The sequence below is a fragment of the Drosophila albomicans genome, chromosome 3 (assembly GCF_009650485.2).
Source record: "Drosophila albomicans strain 15112-1751.03 chromosome 3, ASM965048v2, whole genome shotgun sequence".
Lineage (NCBI taxonomy): Eukaryota > Metazoa > Arthropoda > Insecta > Diptera > Drosophilidae > Drosophila > Drosophila albomicans.
In genome coordinates, this window is record NC_047629.2 from 41,869,213 (window position 1) to 41,887,756 (window position 18,544).

Below are 18,544 nucleotides of genomic sequence, written 5' to 3' on the forward strand. Positions count from 1 at the left end.
TATGAAAATATTAAAAAATATGATTTAGGTTTTTGTTTTATTATTTATTTTTTTTTCAGAGAATTTTGATTTGAATTTATTTTTTGAAATAAATTTAAAATGTGGCTTAAAACATTTATTAACTTAATATTTATTTTTCTAACAAAATATATAGAATAAAAATGTAATATAAAATATTACAGAATTTTGCGCTTTTTTTTTGTTGTTTTTTATTATTTTTTTTTTTATAATTAAATAATGTGTAAAGCTGAAATTTGTCGAATATATATTTATTTTGTAAATAAAATGTTCCTTCATATCTCTGTAACATCAATTCTAAATTTAAAAAATTTATTAAATTCAGTTACACCTTTTCAAAAGTGTATCTACCTAATTAATATTATATTTCATAACCTAGCAATATATATCTTTGCAAGGACAGAGTATACAAAAGTCGCCGTGTGATGTGTGGCTGATTTTTTTCACTGACCACCAAAGTTGATTGAAATTTTGGCAATGACCCCGACCAGCCGCCAGAAATTGTTGGGCAGCTGCTGCATGTTGTTTTTGCCTTAGTTGTTGTTGTTGCTGTTGCAGCAGCAGCTGCTGCTTGGCAACAGCTTCGCCCACTGGCGACGGTTTTGGGCAGGTCGAGAGTCGCCGACGGCGGTTCAAGAGCCGCCGGAGCGTTAAAACGCACACGTTGACAGCTTTTTGTAAGCGACGGCAGTTGTTTGTTGTCTGTCCGTCTGTCCGTCCATGTTGCAGTTGCAAGTCGCTTAATGTGCGATTTTTATCTGCAAGATATAAATTGTAATTATTGCATTGTGTGTTATTACTGTGGAAGGGCAACAAACACTGCGCTGGCTCGCTCGCTCGCTTCGCTTATCAGTGGCTGCCACAAGGCAACCATCGACGACGCTGACGTACATTAGCAAAAAGTTGCAAATGAGTGTCGAAATAAAAGTGCAACACACCTACACACAGAAAGGGGAGGAGCAAAAGGAGAAGGGGGCGATTGGGTCGACAAAAAAGGGGGACAAGTTCACCTGGTGCGACTGCGCATTGTTTGTTTGGCTGGGAAAAACAGTGGAAAGACAAAGCGAAACAAATTGCTCAATGTTGTTCCTGTTGTTCTTGTTGTCGTTGTTGTCGTTGTTGCTTTTCGCGCTTTAACACTTTTTGTTCAGTTTTTGTTGTTTTTTGGGTCGCTCTGAAAATTGATGATGGTGGCAATGACGATGTCGACGTCGACGTCTACGTCGACGAGGACGTTGAGTTATGGCCCGAGCTCAGCTGTGACAGCTGCCAGCAAACTTATTGTCGCTGCAGAGTGAAGACAGAGAGAGAGAGAGTGGTCAGAAGCGAGAGTAGAGTAGAGAAAACTTGTATCAGCTGATTGACCACCCAGCGTAGTGAACCCATTAGGGACTATCAAAAGAAAATACATTTTAATTACCACGCAAGTGATGAAAATCGCTGTTGGCCCCGCTGCTGCGATTGAGTATTGAGAATTGGGCATGGCTTTGGGCTCTGGGTCAGGGAATGGAATGGAATGGGTCTCTTCTCTTCATTGCGCTGTGGTCGATTTCTGGGTCTCTGGGTGGCTGCCAAAGCGCGTTAATCAATAAAATGCCGCTTCTCATCGATATGGGGCGGCATCCAACGGTGCGTATGAAATTGAAAATCAACCACACGACACCGACCGACCGACCACACAAGCAAAGGGGGCGCCTCTCTCTCTCCGTCTCCCTCTCTCTCTCTCTCTCTCTCTGTCTCTCTCTCTCTTGAGCTGCCAATGCAGTTGAGCGATGACGTTGATGGAGCTGTCGATGATGCATTGCACTCGCGCCCGATCTCTGGTCCACATTTTGGTAGTTTGTTATTAACTGTTTTGTTGTTTGGCTGCGCTGCGTTGCGCTGTGTTGCTCCGTTGCGTTGTGTTGCGTTGCGGCTTTGATTGATGCCCCCACGCCCCAGACGGCGTCATACAAACATCAGGGCCATGGCCAAAAGCAGCAGCAGCAATCGCAGCGCCTTCTGAATCGCCTTCGATGCGGTCGGTCATGGCCCGATAATTGAAATATGTTTCTGTTTTTTCTTTTTTTTTCTCTCTGTATGTTTGCGATCTCAGATCAAAGAGCATGCTCAACTGAGCCGAGAGAGTTCAAGTTGGAGAAAAACTTGGGCAGCTGCCATGATGATTTGATTAATTCGAATTGGATTCTTTCACAGCATTTACTTTTTGGGATTGACTCGCTTTTGGTCAGCTCTGGGTGTTGATAGGCTTCTTTTCATTCTAATTAAAACGTTTAAATGCATTCGCTTTTGTTATCTTTCACTTCGTATTCGAATTCAGCAGTGTGTTGGTTTATTTTTTTTTTGTTTGGTTGTTTGGTGGAGCATAATAAATTCTGACACCGCATAAGTGAAAAACAAAAAACCAAAAAATGCGTAAGTTTTGACAACAGCTTCAACTTCCACTGGGAGGCGACAACGACAAACAAAATACGTGGAAAATAAAACATTAAAGACTCATAAATAAATTTTCCCACAGTGCACCACATACAGAAAACAACACAGCACGAGCAGAGAATGCTAGAATGCTAGACTAGAGTATGCTCTGTATTGTGAATTGAACTAGATGTGATAGGAAAATGAAGTTATTACCTTTTGGGAACTTGTAACGGATTTGTTGGAAGAAATTGTATATGCTTTTAATATTTCTCTTTTCTATTTCCCTGTCTAAGTTAGTTTTACTTTAATTTAAACTATTTCTAAAATACTCCTTGCTCTGTCTCATTAAAAAGAAAATCAATGTGAGAGAGAAACAAAGTGATTATTCATAGGAAAATTTAACCTTTTCGTGATGTGCTTAAATTAAAATTATTTATATAATACGTAGTTCTCTGTTCTATGAAAAAATCTATATTTGATAAAAAAAAAAACAAAAAGTGATTAGGAAAGTAGGAAATTGAAATGGTATTATTGCAATAAATTGTATGTGATTGTATATTCCGTTCTCTGATTCATATGATAATAGCTAAATAAGCTCTGAATTAAACTATTTCTATAATACCGCTTGCTTTGTCTTATAAAAATAATTAAATATGATAGAATTACAAAGTGATGAGGAAATAGTAATGGAATTGTGGGTATCCTTTTTTTGTATTACCGTTTTATATTCTCCTCTCCGAGTCATTGTCTGACATAGTTTAACTTTATTTTCAACTATTTCTACATATATTACCTCTTGCTGTCACTTTGATTACAGGGTATAATGAAAACGAGAAGCGGTCGAGAAACTTTTGTAGTACATGAAAATGTCATTCGTATAACACAACCAGCGACTACAACAACAACAACGAGAGGCGAAGAAGCAAACAAACAATGATGGTGACAACAACGTAACGACGCACAAAAGTTTCAATCTTCTCTTTTCTCTCTCTCTCTTCCCCCACTCTCCCTCTCTCTCTCTCTCTCTCCCTCACCTCTATGTATCTCTCTGTGCTACACCCTTTACCTCAACCTGCCGCAGAGACAAACTTAATGGCATAGTTGGAGCCAAGTTGGTGGCACCTTTGCGGTTGCCTTTTGTGTTATGGTGTTGTTATTGTTGTTGTTAGTGCTGTTTTGTTAGTTGCAGATAAGAGACAACAACAACAAAATGTTTGATGTACTTGAAACTTAATGTTTCGTGGGGTCAATTTTGGTAGCAGGCTTTCTGGTAGCTGGCTTTTATACGAATGAATATGGCCAACAAGCATTTTCTCTAATTTGCCTGCGCGCATTACGTGGCTTCGACCTTTTTTTTTTTGCTTTTGGCTAATCGCCAAGGCACAAAAGCACTTGTGATTAGCGTTAAAAGTCTGTCCAGATGCCGGATTTGAAGTGCGCAAAAGCCCTTTAACCTTTTCACACGCTCAAAGCCATTTGACAGCTACTGTTTCGGTTGTTTCTCTTTGTTAGCTTTATTTTTGTCTTTTGAAGTCAAAACTCTTGTGGAAATTATACAATTAAGTGCTACACACTTTTGCTTTCAGGGTACATCAACAATGATGACTCTGTCTGTCTGTCTTTGTCAAGCCCAAAGCCCAAGACGATGTAAGACCGACCTTATCAAAAGAACTTTTAGCCGCCTCATTGAAGACGAATGGGGCACATATGAAATTGTTTTCCCACGTAAATTAACACTTGACTTTGTTTTCATATTTGCACAAGATGACTTCATTTTCTTCGGTTTTTTAAATATTTTATTACTGTTGACTTGGTCTACAGCGTCTCCCCTCTCTCTCTCTCTTCTGCTGCTTCGCGCGTCAACAGTTGCTGCTGTCTCATTGTGTTGTGGGTGCCGCATTTTCGTTGTCATTGTTTAAAATGATGTGTGTTGTATGGTGTATGTGTGTGTGTGTGTATGTGTGTGTGTGTGTGGCAGCATTACCGCTACGATTTACAGTCACTTGCATTGTCGATGACTCGACGTGTTTACCTCATAAGTTTCGTGCTTAATCTTGGCCAGGAATTATGTGTGTGTGTGTGTATGTTGGCAGCATAGATACGGGGCGTATGATTAACTACTTCGATAACTACAAATCTAATTATGAAAGTAAATGGGAAATATGTTACAGAAAGCCACTTAAAATGAGTAATCCATTCCTTCCAATAAGCATAAATTTCTTCAATTATTTATAGCCAACTCTGTTAAACTTCGTAACTGTTCATAAGCCATCCATAAGCGTATGTATGTTCAATTTGATTTCAGGATCTCAAATCGCCAGTGTCACTTGTCCACTTTATTGCTTGGCTCATGTCGAGTGCAGCCAAAGCAAAAGGAAAAAGCGTTTAAGAAACGATGGAGCAAACTTGAGCCAAACCAATCGAAATCAGAAAAGTTTTTCTTTTTGTCGTCACTCTACCCAATCAGGAAAGAAGGAAAGAAAAGCACAAGGACAAGCTGCACTTGCAGTTGAGTCACTTGAACCAAAATAAATTCAAACTTCTTGGGCAACGACTACCACTTGACTCAGTCAGCACAGTCCCAGGACTCAGGCAGGACTCGCATGTGTGTGTGTGTGTGTGTGTGTGTGTGTGTGTGGGGAGGTTTGTTAGATTTTATGCGCAAGAAACAATAAAATTGCTTTCTCGGCAAGTTCCAGTTATTTATCCAGACAGGGACAAGCGAAAGAACTTGTCCTGGATTGAGATATGATAGCAGTAGATGACACTAGTGTCATTCGCCAGCCATAAGCGCAAGGATCAACTTTTCTCAGTCTCTGTCTCTGTCTCCAACTGTTTCTCTGCCATTGTTTGCCCTCGATGCTTTTTACTGCAATTGGATTGGAAGAGGCGGAAAGGGAGTGAAGCAGCTTGAGCAAACCTGCATCGCCTGCAGAGATTTAACAGCAAATTAGCTTCATTAATGAATAGTAAGGATTTTTCCTTCTGCCCTCTTCCGCTTTCCTGCCATCTGACTGAGTTTGACTCAGGGGTCGCATTGTTATGCAAATCTCTTCCATTTTTTCCATCATATTTTCTATAGATATTTTTTGTGTGTGTGTGCATTATGCATATTTTTGCATGGCATTTTCTTTTCGTTTTTTTTTTTTTGTACATTTGCTGCTCGCATTTCGCTCAATCAGCGCTGAAATTTATTATACTCCATAATCATTTGTCATCTTTCCATTCCATTTTTCGCCATTTCCATTTTGGCGCCCGTGGCGAGCGCATTAAAATTTTTCGCAACATTTTTCACGCATTCAGCAAAATGGCGCAACTGGAATGGAACCGGAACACGCTCCATTGGGGTTCGCCTCGCCCCCTTCCCAAGGCGACCAAACACAACCCGAGCATAGGTCATAAATTTCCGGAATATTGTTAAGAATATAACAATTACTCCTCCACCGACATCTTCTTACCCACTTCTCTTGAAAGTCCACTCTGTGTGTCGCATTCAAACATATTTTATTGTGCTGCGTTTTTATGGATGTCCAAAAGCTGCCAAAGCAGCAACAAAATAAACACGCCACGCCCTCTGTCGGCGGTCAATTGCATCGTCAGTAGTTATTAAGTACTTTGTAGGGAGATTTCCGTATAGGGAGAAGACATTAAAAGGCTTTCCTTTCTTGTTGTCCATTTTAAGCGTATGCTTTTGATTACATTCCATAAATATTGTTTAAAGGCTTATGCAGTTAAATTCTTTATGAAATAACTTGTATAGAAATGTAATAAAAATAATGCTTTGTAAATTAATCTTTAGGATTGTCAGACAAAAAAAAACGTTGTATTTTTTAATAAAAACAATTAAATTTTAGGTATTCAGCTAATTTATTTGAATGCAATGAATTTCTTTATCGTAATATTATTTCTTACCGTCCCTGCAAATTTTTGGCTCTAGTTTTTTTTTCACACTTTCTCCCCAATAACACTCACAAATCGAATTCTATCGCACAATGCAATGCTGTCGTCATAATGTATGGCTTTAATGTATGGTATGTGTACTTGTGTTTTCGTTACATTCTCCCAATGGGTTCAATAAATTTCAAGAAAATTCCACAAACGATAACAAATTTCCTCGCATAATTCTGGATTCAGTTTTTCTTCTTTTTTTTCTGTTAGTTCTTTGTATGCATGCCAGGCGCATTCCATAAGGAAATATCCATAATTCATGCATTCGCAAATAAAAAAAAAAGAAGAAAATATGAAAATGTTTTTGTATAAAAAATGTGATAGAAGAAAAACCAATGAAAACATTAACAACAACAAATAAAATATGAGTGGGAGAATGTAAATCGTTTTCCATAATTCATCGAGCTGCGTTCGAGACGCTCTCTTCGACTCACTCTCTCTATACGAATATCTTTGCTGACGCTGCGGCCTTCCAGTGAAGGGTCGTAAAACGGCAACGGCAATGTCCAAGTCCCTGTCTGTGACGTTAAGGTGCGTGCCCATCCTCGTTGATATTTCTTTATGGTCGCGTATCGTAAAACTAATGAAATTTCAATTCGAGTGACGCGCCAGCCATGCGATGCCACGCCCCTGTCCATGTCCATGCCTCTGTCTTTGCCCCTGCACTAGTGCTGGGTTAAAAGAGAATTCCACGAAATATTCGCGCACTTGCCACACAACCGAAATTCATAAATTTTCAAACGCTTTTCCCACCATCCAATCAACCAAACAGGACAGGACACAAGGCAAAAGGTTAGGCAACGGAAGCAGGTCCGGTCCTGGATGAACTCGCAACGACAGGTGAATTTATGATGAAGTGAGTCGTCAGCGTCTTTTTTCTTCTGGTTGTTATTCCTTGTCCTCGACTACGCAACTCGCGTGTAAATTATATTAGAAAATAAAAAAAAAGAACAACGCATTGAACAACACGAAAAATTCAGGTGATAAAAACGAAAGTAATTCAAAATCTGCGTGTGTGAGGGTTCTAAATTGTTACCAACTCACGCCCCCGTTGCAAAGGGACACACACACACACTCAGATTGGGAAAGTGAGGGAGGTTAGAGGGACTCACAGATTTATATCGTTAAATTTATGATCCTGTTAGCGCCACTGCTCTTGGTTATCTTTATCTTGTGTGTAGAATCAGCATTGGCATCGTCATCAACACAACACAGAGAGAGAGACAGAGAGTGAGAGGAACTTGTTTATGGTCTAACGGATAGAATAAGTAAATGTAATCTCTTCATTGTCTTACCTGATTTTCACCTTAGCTCTTGTTGATGTGTTTTGATTTAGAGACTTGAGGGAATCCCTAGAAGACGTGTGTGTGTCTGTGTGTTTTAAAGTGGATTGTTGCCCACAACAGCAAACGTCACTTTTTAACTTTTGTTCACAATTTGTTACGCAGTTGGTCATTGGTATTAGAGCTAAGCCAGAATAGATATGTTAAGTGGTTCTTTACTGTAGAGAAATGTAGCAGAACGAAGCTCCCAATGTATACAAATACTTTAATCACTCATATTTTTAATAGTCTTTACTTTACTTCTAGAATTGAGGCGAGTATTGATTTGAAATTTCTCAAATATTGATTTTGTAACTATAAAATATCAATGCCAACTGTCAATTTTACTATTCAAATTTTGTATATTATCTTGTTTATTGACAAGAAAGAAACCTCCCATCATTAAATTTCATATCATTATGTTTCATATTAAACATAATTATTTAAAGATTAAAATATTAATCTTGTAACTATAAAATACCCATGCTATCAATCTAATAGCCTTTTTATTTTAAATCATAAAGTTCCATCTCAAATATAATATTTAAATCAGAATGATGGTCTTTTGTTCCAGCTGAAATAGAATCAGTAGCCATTTTAATATTAAATTTGTAACTAAAAAAACTCATGCTATTAATCTGATAGCCTTTGTTAATTTGAAATCATAATGCTCCATCTCAAACAGAATATTTTAAATCAGTAATCACTTAAATATTAAGTTTGTAACTATAAAATACCCATGCTCTTTTAATTTTAAATCAAAAAGTTCCATCTCAAATAGAATATTTTAAATAGAATCATCTCTTCATTACACAAATCAAGAAAGGATCAAAGTGCTCTTAAACCGAAATCGAAAACCACTTAAATGTTCACTTTGTAACTATAAAATATCCATGCTATCAATCTGAATAGTGGCTGTATGCTATTAATCTTTTTTTTATGCAATTTTCACTGCACAATGCTGTTGCATTAATCTTCAATGGCAGCTTTAAAGCTTACACACATGTCGCCATATTGTCCATTGGCATGTGTCAACGGTAATTGACGCCATTTTGTTTGCCATGGCAGGCAGTTGGCGCGCACACACGCGACTGAAAACGACGCGACGCCATTGCTGTTGCACTTTATGAACGAACATCCTGAAGAAATGTCGAGCTTAATTTGTTTATGCATTTCGCTTAATTAAATTGCAGTTTACTCTTTTCATTAGCAGGTGGTTACACGGGGCGGGTTGATTGGTGGCTTTAGATGAGGAGAGTAGAGGAGGAGGAGGAGGTGGAGTATGTAGCGAATTGAAAAATTAGCCAACGGAAATGGCAACGACACGCGATTCGGTGATCAAATGGAGTTAATGGCCAAGGATCCAAACACACATACTCACACAATCACTTAGTGCAACTCCATAGCTATCCATTTACTTATTCAGTTACACTCCCGCGTGTTTACATTCAACGTTGTAATTAAGGAAGCGCACTCCACATGCATCTGTGTTTGCCTCCGCCCATTCAACCCATCAAACCCAACCCATCTAACCACCCACTTACTCACTTACATGCCATCCACACTCTTTGAAGTGTGTTTGCCCATTTTGTGGGCGTGGACAGTGCACACAGTTGCAATTAGGCCTTGTTTGGCATGCGGTCGGTCCGCTCCACGAAACGCCGTTCCATCCATCCGTCCGTCCGTCCAAGAGAGGGAGAGGTAGAGCGAGATGCCAGCGGTCGCAGGGCCACGTTTGTTCTGCTGTGGTTTATTTCGCAAAAGGGTTTTGTCCAAATACTCAGACAGCGACTGAGACGAAACGAAACGAAACGAAACGAAACGAAACGAGGTGAAACGTGCCTTTTGCCCACCGTTTGCATTGTGCACATACAATGGAACAATGCTGGTAATAAGACACAGACTCCGGCATAAAGAACTAACAGCATATTTAAATAGCGAAAGGAACTTGACCCAGTGTTATGCCGCTGATGGATGGAAAACTGTAACAAGCTTCTTTTTAGGCATTTCGTGTTTTGGAACTTTCCAATTAGAAAAGCAAAGTTGTAACCCATTTAATAATAAAAGTAATTGTTAATTGTTTTTCTGATTCGGAAGTCAAAATTAACTTACGCATTGTATTTGGTATATTCATTTAGTATATTTTCATTGATTTAGTATATTTGGTATAACTTTCGAATATATGAATGAATATACCAAATGAATATATGGTATATTTGAGGATAATTCAGTAATATTCTAATTAAAAAAACTTAAATAAAAAAAGTAGTTGTTAATTGTTTGGCTCTATCGTAAAACAAAACTTACTTATGGTATATTTTATAAACTTTAATATATAATAACAAAAATAGCATTTGCATATTCTTGTCGGTATATTTATTTGGTATATTGTAAGGATAATTTCGTAACTTTCCAATTAGAAAAGATATGATGAAACCTATTGTTAATTGTTTGGCTGAATCCGAATCAAAAATTTACTTGTGGTTTACAAATACTGTTTTCGGTATATTTGAGTATTTTTTTGGTAACTTCACTTAGTATACTTTTCGGTATATTCATTCGGTATATTCAAAAGATAATTTTTTTCTCATTTTACATATTATAAAAAATACTAATAATTTCCCCTGTAACTTATGCCACGCTCTAAAAACTGAATTTATGTCAAGCGAGTTTAAATTTCATTTTTAAATGCTACTTAGCCATCTGAAACTATCATTTAATGTGTTAGCTTAAATCTGGAAATTAATTTCAGCCCAAAATTGCAGCAGCTTGCATTGGCAGCATGTAGATTTCACGCTTCTGCAACCATTCACAGCTATCTTTTGCATTCTATCTAGCACTTGGCTCACTCACGCGCTCAAAATGTGCGGTTAGCAGCGCTTTGTTCTCACCTCAGCGCACACATTTCACTCGTATCGGCGCTACGTATCTTTTAACAAAATTGCCAAACCGCAGCAAACAGCTACAAACTGCAGCTATGAAGCTAGCAGCAGGTGTGTGTGTGAGGTGGTTGTGTCGAGGAGGGAAAATGTAATGTAATACTTTTGGCCTGATATGCGAAGTCTGATTAAGAGTTGAAGGCAAAAACCGCAAAAAGTCGAAATTCGTTCGGCAGAGAAAAATGCTTCCTTATGGCCAATTTTCTTTATGGAATTTCAGCAATTGTTTAAATATTTATTCAAGTCGCAAACTGTTCTCTCGTTTGCATTCGGCATGCTCTCATTTCTGCGAATTATTTTCATACAATTTTCCGGACAATTAGACATGGAAATGCAAAATCCCTGAGAGCTCTTCTCATCGCTCTCTGACAAACAGCACTTTTGGGATTTTCCTCACACACTTCGCATGCACAGTGCTGCTGCACTTCGTTTCTCAATTCCATTCTATTCTTCTTTTTATTTTGGTAAGTAGAAAATATCTCTCGACTTTGGCTCCGTCAAATGCAGTCAAAGTTGAAGATGGGTGGCAGCGTGAGATACATTTGTATCTATAGCTTTAGTAGTAGCTTGAGAGTGCCTTACTGCCACTCGAAGATAAAAATCTATTTGAGTTTTGGGGGGCGGGAAAAACTTGCAGTCGACGTGCGAGAAAGTTTGTGCCAAACTAAAAAAAAAAGAACACACAAAATTTATATTTATCTGCCCTACATTGCCTATGTGGGCGGACTGACAGCACACTGATGGGCGTGGCCGTTATCCAAAAAAAAAATACCCAAAAATTGGCATAGGTTGCACGCGGCTGCCGCTCGTCATCATCATAAAGAAACAAGACGACGGCAAAAGTTTTTCAATTTTTGTTACAACTTTTTCCCACCTTCATCTGCTGCTGCTGCTGCTGATATCGCTGCTGCTGTTGCTGTTGCTGCTGCTGTCGCCTGTCGCTGTTCCCAACTCCTGTTTGGGTATCCTTGGCGTAGGTGGTGGAGCTTTAGGCCAAGTTGTGTAAACATTTGTAGTTTACTTTCAGTTGGCAGGCTCGTAAAATCTGTCCGTTTCGTTTCGTTTCACTTCGGTTTTGTGCTTGAATTGTGACCATTTTGTATCTGGCTCGTTATTCAGTCGCTTTTGGGTCGCCTTTATTCAACTCAGCTCTCCTCGTCTAAAACTAACTAACTTGTCGACCGACCCGTTGTTTGTTCTTCGTTCTTTATTTTTCCCGTTTTTGTTAGGGATGGAGATGAGGAGGAGGAAAAGTTAAGGCCGTTGTGGCAGTGTGCCTCAATTGAATTAGAAAATTATCCTAAAAGTTATATGGGATTAAACGATACCATACAAAAAAGGGCGGTTGTTCCTTGCGAAACTGGGGAAATTGGGTAGAAAATTACATTTTTATTTTACGCTTAGATTGCATGCACACACAGATTAATGTCGAAATGAACTGAAGATTTGTTTGCCCAACTAAATAACAGCGCATTAAGAATGAAAGATATTTGTGTGGAGTTTGTTGAACGCCAAAACCCAACCCTAAAAGTTAGACAGCAATTCTGATATGGGAAGTGGTTTTGCAATCTTAACTTTGATAATAAATAGAACGACTTTCTGAGAATATAGCTTAGAGATGCTTTGAAAACTATGCGATATAAACACATTTACATTAATCTTAATTTGTTGCTGGAAATTTTGGGTATTTATTGAGTTGTTTAAACAAAATTTGATTAAGATAATATTGTGGCACGTGTAATCAATATTGACGTGGAATCCGCCAAAATGTTACGTAGATATATGCGAAACTGGAAGATAGATAAGTTCACTTTATTTAAGCTGACATTTTGCTCTGACGTCCATAGATTTAGTGTTAGTGTCAGAGAGTCAACTTGATGGAACCGTTTTTGAGGAAATTAATTAAATATCATTCAACAGTGGCACAACACACGCTTTATTTGCAGTTAGTAGTTGCAATTTGGCGATGTGGCTAAAGCACATAATCATCAATTATTCGCACAATTACCGCAAACAAATAAATATTCTTAATTTATTGTGTTTTTCGAATCGAGCTCGACCACCGCCGCTGCCTCCGCCTCTGCCGCCCACAATGAAGGCAACGTCTCGTCTATGGCGATGGCAACAGCATTGGCATCGAAATTGGAATTGGATTCGTACTGGCTGAAGTGGGGAAGCGCGGGGGGAGAAGGAGGGGGGCGAGTGCAGACACCACTGAGACCACAGAGAGCGCTACGAAAATATTAAAAATAAATTTCAACCAAAATAACAAACACACAAATTTTTTTGGACGGCAAACTTGGATAGAGCAGCAAGAAGGAGGCGGGTGGAGGGAGGTGGGGAGTATCATCAGGCGGCGGTACAGATTGAGATTGATGTTCGTAAATTAATTCTCAGTGTTGTGTGTATGTGTGTGTGTGTGTGTCTCTGTTGTCGTCGTTGTGGTCGTTGTGGACGAAGAGCTGATGATCTCGCTCGCCCCCGCTCCAGGCATGCGATAAATTTCAAAGATGCATTTGGTAATTTCAATTTGTTTTAATGTCGTTGCGTTGCAAAGTAGACACATATAATTTGAGGTTTATTGGCCGAACAGAGAGAGAAGCATTATCTTTGGTTTGTCGACTATTTTCGGCAACCCTCGTGGGATGTGCGCCTCCCTCCCTCCCTCCCCCTCTCAAAACAATTGTCGCTGCCTATCAACCCCAAAAGATGAGGCCGACTTAGAACTGGATGTTAGATTATCTCCACACAGGGGCGGCAAAAGCTTTTGAAATCACAAGGGCGGAAACACAGGAATAAACAGATATTTTGTGACTTGCATTCATAAATTGTTAATCTTCATTTTGTTGCGAGTATATTTGTAGTATTACTAGTTGGATATATGAACCATAAATCATGCACAGTTGAGGTGACGCATCTTTCGATTCGATTGTCAAAATTGTGGCGACATTTGTTGTTGTTGGTTGTCTTTGTTCTCGGGCAAGCGGAAGCTGAGGATTGCTGTGATTATTTGTGTGGTTAGCCACATTGGCGCCATCATCAATTTCCTGGGATTAGGCATAGCCTGGATGGCATTGCAGAGCAGAGCATAGCAGCCACAGCTCCATCATAATTAATAAACCGAAGCAAGCTCTATGTTTATGGATCTCTGTTTGGGGGTCTTCTACATAGTACTGCGTCTGGGTCGGAGTCTGGGCCTGTTCTATTGGTGTCATGTTTTATTTCAACATAAATTTTACGGTACATTCTATAGACATTCAGCTTGTTGTTGTTGTTGTTCCTGTTGTTGTTGTTGGTCTGTTCTTGGCTGCTGACACCACCGACACGACGATGAATGGGCCAAAAAGGGGGAGGGGGTGTCATCTCTCTATGTTACATGTACGACCCATAAAACGGCGTTATTTGTTTCGCCTGGCAATGTCATCAGCCGCCGCTGTGGCCACGTCGTCAAACTCGTAGTTGCTGTTTTTATACCCGCTACTAAGAGTTTAGAAGGGTATTATAAGTTTGTGCTTAAAGGAATTGAGAGACCATAGACCGCACAAACACCTGGATTTCAAAGACTATAAGAGATAGATCGAAAATAAGAATAGCAAGGTTAACTTAAAAGCCGAGTCGCGAATTTTACTATTTAAAATAATATTTACAGTCTTTGGGATTTCTGATTTTGTATCGATCAGATAAATATCTTAGTTGATATAAAAATTAATGTAATATATCAAAGCTGTTGAGTGTTAATTGCTTTGGTCGACTATGCGGTATATTTTTACTCTATAGTATATAATATATGTAATAGTATTTTTTGGTATATTATTTTAGTATATATTTTGCGTTTATTGAAACTGAGTAGCGGTATATTTTAAATATAGTAGTATATTAAAATACCAAATACACATTTTAGTATATTTAAGTATTCTTGGTATATTAATATGACAAGTTCAAATAATATTTTAAATATAGTAGTACTTTAATATACCAAATATAAATTTTAGTATTTTTTGATATGTTAATATGGTATGTTCAAATAACATTTTAAATGTACTAGTATATCATACACCAAATATATATTTGACTATATTTAAGTATTTTTTTTTTGTATATTAATGAGGAATGCCTAAATAATAATATCGCAGAGTATTCCTATTATTAAATTTAAGTATCAGGTATCTCACAGTCCATCACAGTCTGGCTTTCTTACTTGTTGTTATTGTTCCTCTTCCAGTTGTTCTTGTTGTCGCTTTTCTTGTAGTTGTTATTGTTGCTGTTGTTGTTCTGCGTCTGTCTTCAGCGCCATAATCACCGTTTAGAGCCATTTTCACTGCTTGGGTGTCCGAATTTGTTGCGGGTTCCACCCCGGGTCAGCTTTGTCATCCGTCTGTCGGTGAGAAAATTGCGCTTACCGTTGCCACGAGAGCCAAGAGCCGCGAGCCACAAGAGCAGCGAACGTAAGCGTGAGCGTAAGTGTGAGCGAGAGGTGTAAAGTGGCGGCCCGAGTTTAATTTAGTTGTCACCGACAAAGTGACGACCATTCAAGGGGTTATCGCCGTTGCATTTCCTGAAAATTTTCAGCCGTTAAAAATCTGAAATGCTGTTCAACGTTTTCATTTCTTTGGCATTTCTAATTCGTCGTCTCATTTCATGTTGTTAACCCCCCACCTCGTGCCTCCTCCTCCTCCTCCTTGAGGAGGGTCTTTAGGTAGTATAAGGGGGTCAACTGTCCACAAACGCAACTTGCAACTTGTTTCATTTACTTTCGGACTTCATTTCTTTTCATTAGCCGCTCTCCATCTACGGGGGCCTCTTCTGATGTTCTCTGTTGTTGTTGTTGTTCGACTAAAGTCATAAAATGTAACTGGTTATTGCCGCCAACAACGTCGCGTTAATGTTCTCATATCTCTCGCATGTACTACCAGTTACTTACTTGCTGCCCCTCCCTCCTTTTCCCTACCGTTTTGGCCACAATATGTGTTACTGTGCTACACACATTGTCCAAAAACAAACTCACTGAGAATCGCCGACTTTTATTAATGAAAAATGCAAAAGTTTTTTGATTTTCTGCCTTTTTTCTGTGTCTTTCTCTCGGTTCTCGGTGCGTGTGGCCCACATTAAGTGTTGGGCAGCGGGGAAAGGCGAACTAAAGACACGTTTAATAATCATAGAAAAAGTTTTAACGCTGATCTAGGGCTTAAAGACATTAAAGAAGATTGGTAAAGTGATTTCGACACTTAGTTTTAGCTTGAAAAGATAAAGTAGTTGTTTTAGGAATACTTTCTTTTATTTATTAACTTTGACATAGTTTTTAATTTATTACTACAATAATAGTAGTAAATAATAATAACAAGTAAATAATATATTTATAGTTTTATAGTATTATTCTTAAAATTTACCAAATTAATATATAACAAAATACTTTCCTTCTTTTTTTAACTTCGTTTTTGAATAGTAAAATTATCAAAATTTTACATACTTTTTATGAAGATTTGTGATTGTGTTTCCACTTTGTTTTAACTTGCAAAAAAGATTCATGTTAAAAACATTCAACAAAATATTATCTTTTATTTATTAACCATGACATAGTTCTAAGATAGTAAATAAAACTATTATTCCAAATTAATATGCAACAAAATACTTTCTTTTATTAACTTAGTTCCTAAATAGTCAATGTTCAACTATTTTTATTACTTTTTAAAAAGATTCATAAAAAAGAAGCATCTTAAAAAAATTGACAAAATACTTCCTAAAACTTCTAATAACAACTTTTTGTATAACGTTTTCAGAAGATTCCCAAAATGGGTTCCACTTAGTTTAAGTTTAAAAATAAGAGCAATGTTATGAAAATTGAAGATACTTTCTTTTATTCTCTTCGTAAACATTAAACAAACTTTTTCTATTAAAAATTCTTAAAATATACCAAATTAATATGTAATAAAATATTTTCCTTCTTTTACTAACTTAGTTCCTAAATAGTCAATGTTCAACTATTTTGATTACTTTTTAATAAGATTCATAAAAAAAACTACCATCTTAAAAAATTTGACAAAATACTTCCTAAAACTTCTCCTAATAACAAAATTATCAACTTTTTTTCAGAAGATTCCCAAAATGGGAAAAAATAAGAGCAATGTTATGAAAATTGAAGAAGATACTTTCTTTATTCTCTTCGTAAATATAAAACTAACTTTTTTTATTACATTTTTGGGTTGCATCTTGAAAGCTGCGCAGTTTTGGTAAGTTTTTGATTGTATGAAAGATTATACAACTTAGGAATTAAGTATTTAAATATACCATTTCGTATATTGACTGTTGATTATCACTTGCCTAGCGCCCCATAAATATTTATGACTCTCAAGACCTTTCACTCAAATGATAAATGCAAATGTCCGACAAACTACGCTCGCACTTATTTATGTACATAACACACTTACGTGTACATAGTTATACTTAGTTGCCGCACATAAAACTGCACAAATCATAAAACGTAAAAAAAAATCTCACATACTTACTTTGTGGTTGAGGGGGTCTCTCTCCCCCTCCCTCTCCCCCAAAGTGAACAGAAACAAAAAGACTCCCCAGTCAGGCAGCAGAGTGCAATGAAACTTAAATCTGAAGAAAACAAAAAAATCCCAACTATAAACCGGCATTAAAACCAAACTGAACTGAAAGAAAAAGAAACAATATTAAATCTCGACACCCACGAGAGTTTGGCTCTTTATTATTTTTTGTTTGTTTCTGATTATTCTTCATCTTCTTCTTGCTCGTGTTGTTCGCACTGTTGTTATGTCGTTGGCAACACTGGCGCATGTTAATTATGCGTCGTCGTCGTCGTCGTTGTTGTCTTATGTGTAGTATGTATGGCCCAGCCCCAATCCCGAGGCCGCCCACCTCATGCGAAAGGCGAATACTACTGTCAGATGTGGGCCGCGTCCAAGCTGAAAAGACCTTGACTCTTTGGAGATCTTGATACGATTTATACAATTTTTGATTCATGGCGTCTGTTGCCTACCAATGCCTCCTCTTCTTCCTCCCCCTCTTCCCCAACGTCATCCTCATCCATAGCTTGTGCTTCGTTCGCTATTCCAAAACTCATTTCGTAGGCAAGCCATGTCGCCATATTTGTCGCGAGAACCGGGCACAAGAATTCCAATTCAATAAGCAATTTGCATACATTTTTCGACCAGGTCGACCAAAAGCAGTTTGCTTATATGGTGGGATTAGGCAACAGCAGCCGTAGCAGCTGCCACAATTCTGCTTTTATCTCTACCTCACACTCTCAAGCAGCCCCCTTCTTCCCTTCCACCTTAAGCTAGGTGGCAGTTATGGCCCGTTAGACGAGTGGCAAGTGTCGGAGCTAATGGGACAGTCGATTGACACAACTAACTAAGTGACTAACTGATTGAATAGAATACACAGGGGAGGGGAGGGAACGATGTGGGCGCAGGCAGCTTGGCAGTGGCGTTGATTGACGGCCATCGATAGGCCAAATAGGGCCACCAAATGGACACATATACATGTGTAAGACGTGACCAAGTTGGGCCGCCAAGATTGCAGCAAACATTCGCAAATTGTTTCGTTTGATTTCGCTTTGGCTTCTGTCGCGCGGGCCAAACTAAAAATACATGACAGATCACACTGACTGAAACATCGTACGATTTTGTGTATATAAAACAAGATAGCAAAGTCAAGTACAACATGATGATGAGCGAATACCCTTGACTGCGACAGAGAAATGTCAATTAGGAATATGCTTTATATAAGCAAAGAACAGAGTATATTAAGTGAGTGTATGTGATGTGATGTGATTCATTAAAGAAATGTGTCAGCATTTATTTTAAGCAAAACTGTAAAGAATTAAATATACTTTTGATATTACATAAGTGTTTGATATGTATTATCTTATTA

At 38.1% G+C, this 18,544-nt stretch overlaps 1 long non-coding RNA gene across 2 annotated transcripts; it reads right to left on the reverse strand.

The window, feature by feature from the left end:
• Positions 1–6,689: 6,689 nt before the first annotated feature.
• On the reverse strand, positions 6,690–8,033 carry LOC127565506 (uncharacterized). Of its 2 annotated transcripts, XR_007954813.1 has the most exons (4): positions 7,968–8,029; positions 7,680–7,885; positions 7,497–7,554; positions 6,692–7,289 (listed from the first exon to the last, which is right to left on the reverse strand). It is a non-coding gene; the product is annotated as an uncharacterized LOC127565506 (long non-coding RNA). The 2 variants fall into 2 exon arrangements; XR_007954812.1 differs by having other exon boundaries at positions 6,690–7,289; positions 7,680–8,033.
• Between the last annotated feature and the right edge of the window lie 10,511 nt (positions 8,034–18,544).